Below are 10423 nucleotides of genomic sequence, written 5' to 3'. Positions count from 1 at the left end.
AGCCTTAAGAACCAATGCATATAAAACCAAAATCAAGAAGACAGCAAAAGACAGCAAATGCCGCCTCTGCAAAGAAGCTGAAGAAACAGTGGACAGTGAAACAGTTGCACAGACTGACTACAAACAACAGCATGACAAAGTAGCCACAATGGTGCATTGGAAGATCTGCAAGAAACACCATTTGCCTGCAAGCAAGAACTGGTGGGACAAAACAGACAAAATAATAGAAAATGAAGAAGCTGACTTGCTCTGGGATTTCAGAATTCAGACAGACTTAACAATTGTTAAGTCTGTTTGAATTCTGTGTTGAATTCAATTCTGTGTTGAATTAAGTGGCACCTGCCACACAACACCCCAGACTTAACCATTGTTGATAAGAAGGACAAAAAAGTCTGGATAGTGGACATTGCAATACCTGGAGATAGCAGAATAGAAAAAAAAGTACTGGAGAAAATCACAAAATACAAAGACCTGCAAATAGAAGTAGAACGACTGTGGCAAAAGAAAGCAAAGATAGTGATAGGTGCCTTGGGTGCAATCCCAAAACATCTGGAGCACCACTTGAACACCATCGGCATGGACAGAATCACCATCAGTCCATTGCAAAAGGCAGCTTTACCTGGAACAGCTTCCATCCCGCAATGATACCTTTAACCCCATCAAACAACAACATCTGCCCATCCCAGGTCCTTGGGAAAGACTCGATCGGTGGACCAAAATGCCAAATCCAGCCTAAACATCTGGTTGACTGTGCGACCAACCATAATAATTTATTAAATTTATATGCCACCTGACTCCCAGTGACTCTGCGTGGTTTACAACTGATAAAAACATTTAAAAAAAAAGAATGATACAAACAACAACAAGAACAAAAACAGCACAAGACAAAAGAACAACAATGGCACAGAAAACAAGCCTGGAGGGGGACAAAAGGAAGAAAGGGGCGTCAGTTGTCCCTGCCAAAGGCTCTGCTGTCAATTCCTCAATTCTAATGTGCAGGCAGCTGGATCTCAGGGGAAGGGTACGGGGAGATGGCTCCCTTGCGGTCAAGGGGTCCTTCTGGGGAGGAGGGGAAGGGGTCTTTTTAGTACCAGGAGAACTGGCACCAAAAACCACATCCCCTCTTTTTCTCCTCCTGCCACTCTTTTACTCATAGGGGATGTGAAGAGAAGAGAAGCAAAACCTTTCCTTGGTTCTTGGCCAGAGTGGAGAACTAACAGCAGAAGTGTCAAGGCCTAGCCCAAGGAACTCCAAGAGACCATGTAAATTCAGTCCAGCTATGTTTATTAGCTACAGCCTCTAGCAAGAATCTTCCCAGACTGAAACCCCAGTTCCCAAAGTCAGCCAGTCACAGCAGTGTGAATTCCTCAGGGAGGTGCCAGTCTCATCCTCTTGTTCTTCCCATGCTGTTCTGGCGAGCTAAGAAAATGTTTATCTCCCTGAGCCTGGCCTTCATAATTCCACTCCATCACAAGAAGATCTGCTTCCCCATTTACTTGCGGGGAACGGATCTTTTTGGTGGTGGGAAAACTGTTACTCAGAGGTCCACTTTCCTCCTTCATTTCCCACTTTCTCTGTCAAGCGTAGGTTGGCAAGAAAAGCAAGAGATTTTTTTGGCGCAGTGGGTGAGCCCCCCTATTGCTGTCAGAAGGTGAAAGCCCCCCAAATCAATGGCAAAGGACTTGGACAGATGGGTGGGAATGTGTCTGTAGCAGCCTCAGGGGGCCAAAGGAGCAGGGCAGGTGGCCATCCTGTTCAGCATGGCTTATGCTGGCAGAGGGGAAGCAAGGGGAGAGGGCTGCTGCTACAAAGCGCCAGGAAGGAGCAGCAGACAATGCCACGCTCAGCAAGAGGCATCTTTGGGCAAGAAGAACCAGTGGATGAGCCCTAAGGGTGAGGAATCTAGAAAAATATGTGGAACCTGTGGATTAAAAAAAGTTATCTATGTTTCCACACGTTTCTAGAAGAGAGCCTCAGATGCTCTCCTGATGGATCCAGCCTGGCTGCTTGCATTCTTTATAATTTCGTGCCCCTGTCCTTCCTTCTGTGCCCTCGCTTTTGATAATGTCTGCATCTGTATAGAATGACTCTTTCCTTTAAAGATAATTCTCTGGGGGAAAACATGGGTTTTCTTCCAAGGTAAACAAGATACGAATGGGAGTTGGCTCACTGGACTGTTTTGAAAGAAAGCTGTTACTGCCACATCTGTGTTCTTGCACTAGCCTGTCCCTTGCACACATCACTTACCAACTGGCTATATAAAAAGGGGAATAGTGTCTATTGAGATCTATAGTCATGGTAGAAATTCAGTGGCAGGTCTGAAGAAAACTGACTTAGGAATTTAGCCCACTGCCATAAGTGAAGGAAAGCACTTAACAACGGATGCATGCAGGCACATGTTCAGAAAATCCCTTTTCCAGGCACAACTGCTCTTTATTGGCTGCAACATGTATTTCTTGCATTGCATTATTACAAGATGAATGTTCAACTCATCTTTTATTGAGGCATAACCCTATTTATTGAATACTTTTATCCCAAGGAAGCTTGGCCATGATTTCTACCGTCTATGATAGATACCGTCTACCATCACTTACTTCTGAAAATGAAAGACCCAACTGCTGCACATAACAATTAATTAAACATTCCCCCCCCCCATCCTTTCACTGCTACGTTGTTCTGTTACAATACAGAATCTTTCCCAAAACATGTCTCTTCACTCAACTAGTGACTGAAAAACATAGTCATCTGGAACCAGCCAAATAAAGATCTGGCCACTTTTGTATTTTGGGTAGGATTTATCTTTTTTGGGGTGGGGGGAGGTTCATTCATTATTTATTATAAATAATTCCCCCAGAAATATGGCAGTCACTTTAAATGCTTACAGTGGTTAAACTGAGGAGTGTATATTCAATTTCCCTTGTTAAATATGAGACATTAAATATTCTAAAGAAAGTGATTATGGAGTAAAACATATTTTTGTTCTGACCTTCTGTGCTTTCAACCAGATGATTTCTAGCACTGCCAGGCAAAAAAGCATTGTACAGCCTTAATGGATTTCTCTGGAAATTAAAAAAAAGTCAGTTGGAGAATTTAGCACTTACAAGTTGAAGTCAATGTCATCTGGACTGCTGTGGGCCCTGCATGATAAAAGGTTCATGTGGGAATATTGAGGACATACCTCTCACAACGTGCTAAACCATAATTTATTTAACCAGGGCTTATTGGACAATTCACAATTGGTTGAGTTAATATGACATGCTAAACCAAACCAGCTATATCATGGATTAGCATGATATATCCAAGTCAGTATCGTGTTGGACAAATAATAAGAAAATGTGTTTCTTGACTTTAAAATCTTTACTAAATAGAGCTACACTTGGCTTTATTAATGCTTATCATTGTACCTACAATATGCTAAATCATTGTGGCTATTGCTAAAAATCCTCAAGAAAAAACATATGTTTAGCATTCATATATTTTAAATCGTTTAAAATGATTCAAGGATATGGCGTTACTTTCCTTATATCAGCTGCGTCAGGTAAATCATCTTTAATAAATTGCCTTGCAGATGGTCTTCTAGCTGAAAAGCCCTTTGGATTGACCATATCCAGATCGGGATATTATATATGTTCCTTCCTTCCTTCTTTGCTGTTGCGATAAAACTAATGCAAAGTCCAGGCTGTATTCTGAGTTGTGGCACAATACAGCTTTGGTTTAGAAAAATCTAAGAGTACTTTTATATATTTCTGGGGTACCTCATATGGACCCCTTTCTAAAAAGGAACATTTTATTTACTCATTCATCAAATTTGTTACCGCCCATCTCGTGAAACTTTGAAATTTTGGTGGTAAAATTCTGGAATTTCTTCTACTGCTGAAAGGCTACTGTTGATTCCTGAATATTCAATACGGTATAGCCATTTGTTTCATTTATAATATTTACAGAGAAATATGACGCCATGGAACAGGAAGCAAGTGAAGGCAAACTTGTTATATGGACTTAAAGGCATTCACATACAACACTAGGATTACGGAATGAGCTGTTTTTCTGAATTTCCACAGGACGTTGAATCGTAACCTAACCGAACAGGCCAAAAGGGAACAAATATGGAAAGATGCAGAGAATTCCAACAGGTGTTAGTAGGACAGTATTTCAGCTAGGAAAGGGGGTCTGTGAGATGCTGAATGGCGTGGAGGTGCCATATAACAAGTGCTTTAAAGAAAATATTTCAGGTGCAGGTATAATGAGGGCTGGATTTCAGTTGTGAAATTCTTCAGGGTGAAGAATATGAATCCATAACTGGTGCTACTCTATTTGGGCTGCAAAAATCGAGAAAGCTGAAGGAGAAAGGCAAAAAGGAAAACGTTTTTGGCACGTCTCCGGAGTTGTCTGGATTTCTGCACCCTAGATATGGTAGCCTTAATATATCCAAAAGGACCAAAAAGCAATTATATATAACTCATTTTGAATCTTTACTTTTGAATAAATTACCAGCAATGAATTACAGTCGAGGGCAGACCAGATTGATTGGAAGGTGAGTTGCCTCAAAGGTCATTTCAATGTCAGTCGATTTTTCAGTCGGATCAATCAGCTTATAAGAATTGAATATGTGGGCCCTTAACTGAGACATGCGCATGAACGGGAAAGGTGCATGTGGATTATTTTACATCTGTTAGCAAATTTCCTTAGGTACCTGACTGGTGCATATGTCTGTTAATATTATTACCTTCAGATTATTTTGCTTCTGGCAAGATATACAAATGTGGTATTTATTACATTTGAACTGACATCTCATGGTAATTTCTGGTAAAGTAAACCACGTGTTTTTCTAACTCCTTTGTTATTTCCTTTGTACTATTTTATAATAGCTCTACTAGAGTTATTATACACTTTAGCTTCTGCCTTTAAATAAAATCTGTCAGGCCTCCTCCTTCTCCTTAATATTCTCAGAGTTTGTGCTATTCTTAATATCCATCTAATGTTCATGCCACTCTGAAGGAGTGAATGGCAGCTCTGAGAGCGTCTGCCTTTTAATTAAGATGTGCCGTGTTCGTCAGCTGTATGGCTAGGGGAACTGAATGCCCTCTACTGCAGACTGTGGCTTTTTAAAAAAATGGTTTTAACACTTTTATTGTTTTTGGTGGGTTTTTTGCAGTTATTTTTTGGTTGTTTCTGCATTTTTTAAATTGTTATTTTTAACTTTGTAAGCCTCCCAGAATCACGGTAATGGGATGGACAGCTATATAAATTTAATAAATTTTAAGAAGAGGAAGAAGGAAGGAGGGAAGGAGGGAAGGAAGAAAGGGGGAAGGAAAAAAAGGAAGGAATGAAGGAGGGAATGGGGAAGGAAGGAAAGGAAGAGAAGGAAGGAAGGAGAAGGAAAAAAACAGAAGGAATGAAAGAAGGAAGAAGGAAAGAGAAGGAAAGAAAGAGAAAGAAGGAAGGAAGGAGAGAAAGGGGAAGGAAGAAAAGGAGAGAAGGAAGGAAGAGAAAGGAGGGAAGAAGGAAGGAGAAGGAAGGGAGGGAGGGGAGAAAGGGGAAGGAAGAAAGGGAGAAAAGGAAGGAGAAGGAAAAAAGAGAAGGAAGGAAAGAAGGAAGGAAGGAGAGAAAGGGGAAGGAAAGAAAGAGAAGGAAAGAAGGAAGGGGAAGGAAAAAGACGTGTGGAAGGAAGGCAGGAAGGAAAGAAAAGCTGGCGAGGGGAGGGCGGGGGAGGCGGCGAGGGGGCGGAGCTCAGGAGGGCGACCGACCCCCCCCCCGGCCAGCAGGGCCTCCCCGGGCGCCGCCGCAGCAGCAGCAGCAGCAGGAGGAGCCCCGCCCCCGCCTCCCTGTCTCCGCCCTCCGCGGGTTTCGACGCGCTCGCGCCGCGGCTCCTTTCCCGCTGCCCGCCCGGAAACTCGCTGGCGGCGGCAGCGGCGGCGGCGGCGGCCACGTTGCCTGGACTGGAGCGACCCGGGCTGGACGGGGCCGGCCGGGCGGGGGGCGGGGGGCGACGAGGCGGCGGCGAAGGCGGCGAAGGCGAAGCATCCCCGCCGGGCCTGAGGCGGCGCCCCTCCCCCTCAGGTGAGGCTTCCCTCAGGTAGCGAGGCGGGGGGGAGAGGGGCGAGCGCGTGCGCGGGGAAGGGAGAGCGGCCGCCAGCCCCGCCCCTTCCCGGCAGGTGGCGGCGCCCCCTCCCCCTCCCCTTATTTTTACGATCCTCGCCTGCTTTCTTGTTTGCTTCCCGGTGAATAACGAGCGGGCGCGGGGGGGGGGGGGACTCTGGCCTCGGGACTCCCCAGCAGAAGCGCTGCTCTCCCCGACTTCCTGTATTTTTGATGTCAGTTTTTTAGCTGATCTTTATTTTACGTGTCTCTGTCAAACAAGGGATGAATCCCAGGTGGGCATGGAGGGAGGGGGGAAATGTTTGGATCAGAGCCCCCCACCCCAGCACAAACGCCGCTTTCCCCAACAGGGTGGCCCCCTGAAGTCTTGGATTCCGACTCCCATCCTCCCCTGCTGGCCAGGTGGGCGCCTCAGGTTGGGCTCAGTATAATTAAGCACGATTGCCGTCTGGGAGGGGCATAAAGGTAACGTCTCCTTTGACCCGAACTCCATCTTTGGGGCTTCAGGTGCACCCCGGGCTATTTCTTCAGCAGATGGATTCCCATTGCCTTCTTCCAGGATCTCCCCCCTCTTTTTCACTTCCCAGGCTCACCTGGTGGTCTCTCATCCAAGTCCTAAGGAGGACTGATCCGGGTGAGTTTCTAAGCCCTGGTTAAGCCTGCTGAGACCGTAGGTGTATCTCCACTGGTTAAACCAGTGCTTCCCAAACCTGGGTAAATTGCCCAAAATTGGGTAAAAGCGTTTTTTCTTTGGATAGCGACCCACGAACCCATTACCCATCACAACAGGGACATTTAAATTGACTTAAAGTGTTTTACCTACATCGGGTAGAAAGGACTTTCTGATAAGCAGTTTTGGGTAATGAAGGAAAAAGTTTGGGAAGCCCTGGGTTAAACCGTGATGGAGGAGAGGCTAATTTATTCATTAGTCTCCCAGTGAGTTTCCATGGCTGAGAAGAGATTGGAATCTGGATCTTCTTTGTTCTAAGTCTAGCATCTTAACTGCTCCACTGTGGTACTTGGGAAAGGAAGATGTCTCAATGCCTGGCTTGATGTGACTGCTTTGGTTTATCTTATAGGGTGTCTTGTTCATCAAGAAACTTAGATCATCCATTGGTAACTTGGGACCAATTACTACAGGTAGTCCTCGTTTAGCGACCACAATTGGGACCGGCAACTCGGTCGTTAAGCGAAGTGGATCCTAACTGAAACTGCAACTCTGCTTATGATCTGACTTCAGCTTTCCTTTGCTTTACAGACCTGCAGAGGTCATCAATGTGAGGCTTGGTCGCAAAGTTCCTTTTTCATCACCATCGTAACTGCGAATGGCCACTGTATGAGGTAGTCACTAAATGAGAACTACCTGTAATTCTTAGCTTTGGTACATTACAGGGTTGCTGGGTGGTGAAAATGTTGTGTGTGTTGCCCTGAACTCCTTGCAGGTAAAACAAATAAAGACACGTATGTACATACTCTGTATGGACTATAGCAGCGTGTTGGATGAAAACATAAATGGGGGTTAAATTTAGTACAGCTCTGCACAGTGCAGAAATTAAACAGTGTGTAATTTCTCAAAGCAGTTTTTTGAGCTACACCAATGCTACATGTAAAATTGCAAGAATGTGGATTAAATACTTTTAAAAACACTTTTTGTCTTTACAATCAGAATGATTAAGGATTCCTTGAGAATTTTTCTTTCACCTACTTCAAAAGCCAGTGTTACTCAGTGCATCCCTGTGGGAAGTTGTAGCAAATGGATAAAGCTGCATGCAGTCCCACCGGCCATTGGGGACCAAATATTAACTATTTTCCCCCATGATGGGGAGAAACCATATGTTTTTTGAGTCGCAGTGTACCTTCGGTGTGACCAGCCTGGCATTTCCCGATTGTGCAGTCTGGCCTGTAGCTACCTCAAGGGCAGTGTCCTTGAATACATTGCCACCCTTGGGTGCTGCGTGAGTAATTGAAGTTCTAGTAGATGTGTTTAGGAGCATCATTCAGGATTGCTTGTAATTCGAATTGCCACATGATCCTGTTATATAGGAATGCTTTTAAGAGACAGTAGCTGGTTCTGGAAATGCAGTAATTATTCCTGAGCCGAACGTATTAATAGGCTGATATAATTGTCCTTCCTTTTGTGATATGTCTGTAACACCTGGTTCCAACACAAAGGCTACTCTTTGAATAACATTGTGATTCACAGTTGCCCTGTCCTCGGTTTAAATTTGGACTCTGCCCTTTCTGATTAGGTAACCATTTCTTTGTTTTCCGTTTCAAAGGGAATTTGAACTGAATTTGCTTAGTGTTAAGGAGAGCTTTGAGGTGAATGGATAACCTGCTGCTTTGCAAGCATCGCTTTTGAATGTTAAATATTCCGTCAGCCCTCTGTGTAAAAAGCAAAAATGTTCTGAAATAGCATCTTTCATTTTGCAAACACTCCAGTGAGAAACGTGCATAATGACACATGAATGAAACATGCATGAAAAATGTATAGGTGAGGAAGACGTATTTCTGATAGTGTTTTCCTTGGGTGAGGCTAATGAAATGCATCCACGTAAACATTTCATGTATGCAAAATATATAGCAATTTTAATGAAAAGTTCCATCTGGCCTATTTTTCTGTGAGATGGAATAGGACATTTCCTATGTTTGAGTATGCAATGAAAAAAAATTCTGCATTTGTAATTTATAACCCAAAGGTTAGAAGCTTGGATAGAAAATGCTGCAATTTCAACATCTGGTGACAGAAAAAAACTATTGTATTCCTTTAACAGGTTCTTTTAAAATTCATGTAAAGATGTTTTTGCTTCTTTAAAGAGCTCACCTTCTAAAATTCCTGGTGTTACACAAGAAATTCCTGGGTAAAGTTCTGGCTTTGCATTTAGAGGCAATGTAATAGTTATATTTTTTTTACTGAAAATAAATTAGGTGGAGTCTTAGATGGTGTGCTGATATATTATATAGCAGCATAAATAAATTGGAGATAGTGGTCAGCACAGAAGACTACATAACTTTTATATAATAATTTGGGAGGTGTATCTTTGGTAACAAAGACAGTTTTATACTATCAATAATATTCTGATTTAAACATTAGCATAAGTCAACTGAAGACCGTAAGGTCATTTCAAGGGGCACAGTGTTGCTGGCTTTTCTTCCATTTTATGCTGTTTACATTTTCTAAAACAAATAGGAAGCATTCAAATAATTGGTCTTTTCAGAGAAATATTGGGTTAGTATCATTACATATTAAGACTGAAATCCCAAATCATGGTTTTTGGCTTGGATGTAACTGTAAAAAGTAATTTGCTCAAAATGAGAATTGAGTTCTGTGGTCTGGTAACAGTTCATAAACTATGTGTTATTAGATGGGGTTGATTCAGACGTTATTAGATTTGCAAGATACACTTTGCTGCTACGTATTAGCCATCTCAGTTCTCTACGTGTATTTTGGAATACGATACTCTCCTAGTAAACGTAAATGTGGCATGGAAAAAGTGAGAAACATCTAATTTCCTGCAATTCAGCTAGCTGATTGCTTATCTTAAATAAATTCCCTAAAATAGGAGGCTGTCTGCTAATTTTTATAAATTCAGTGATTTCTAATATTCTAATATCTGTTAAAACTTAGTGTGGCTGTGGTGAAGTCTGTTAGCTTGTAAGATGGAGATGTGAATGTTGGTAGTCAGATTGCTCTGAATTAAAGAATCATCATGTGTCCAGAATAAATTATGCTAAATAAATATGCGTATTTGGCATATCGTTTTCAGGAATAGATGTGTTTTGGCAGAGTGGGAGAGGAGTGATAGAAAAGGATATTGTTGGCTGTGGCCAGACTTTGAAGTAGCACATGGTTACAGGGAACAGTGATAGGGAAGGGAAGACTGAAGTTGTATAAATAAATTGACATTTCAACTACTCAAAATCCCTTTATTTAAAAAAAAAACTTTGGAATTGGGCCACTCTTAACATATTTTGGGGAGGTAAGAAAATGGTCTAAAAAACAATGGGATACCTCAGGGCAATGACAAAAATAAAATAAATTTTGAGGTGTCCTGTCCCCTCTCCTTAATTCTATGAATGAAGAATGTGGTTTCACAATAAAGGCCTTGTCTAGAATTACTATTAAAATCAAAACAGAAGCTGTTGTTTCTTGTCATTAATCTGTTTCTGGCATGAATGGTTACTGATATGATATGGTAGTGAGCGTCTGACTAGATGTTGAGATTAATATTTCCAAATTATATTAGATAAGAGAGATTTCTTGCAGTGCAGTTTTGAAGGAATGATTGGGTAGGGGAAAGTGCATAACTGTTTGGCTAGACAC

At 42.4% G+C, this 10423-nt stretch overlaps 1 protein-coding gene across 2 annotated transcripts in view; it reads left to right on the top strand.

Annotated features, from left to right (window-relative positions):
* The first annotated feature begins 5830 nt into the window (after nt 1-5830).
* LOC103052616 (ligand of Numb protein X 2-like) overlaps nt 5831-10423 on the top strand; it is a 47975-nt gene continuing 43382 nt past the window's right edge. The window contains exon 1 of one of the 2 annotated variants that reach the window (XM_088129268.1): nt 5831-6060. The gene's annotated coding sequence lies outside the window, so the exon portion shown is untranslated. Of the gene's footprint in view, nt 6061-7420; nt 7441-10423 lie in introns of those variants that run through there. The other variant, XM_088129269.1, reaches the window with a different exon arrangement.

Source organism: Python bivittatus, unplaced genomic scaffold, assembly GCF_059951505.1.
Source record: "Python bivittatus isolate LINGU-HERP-01145 unplaced genomic scaffold, Pbiv_v1 ctg000790_np1212, whole genome shotgun sequence".
Taxonomy (NCBI): Eukaryota; Metazoa; Chordata; class Lepidosauria; order Squamata; family Pythonidae; genus Python; species Python bivittatus.
This window is presented reverse-complemented; position numbering and strand designations above follow the sequence as displayed.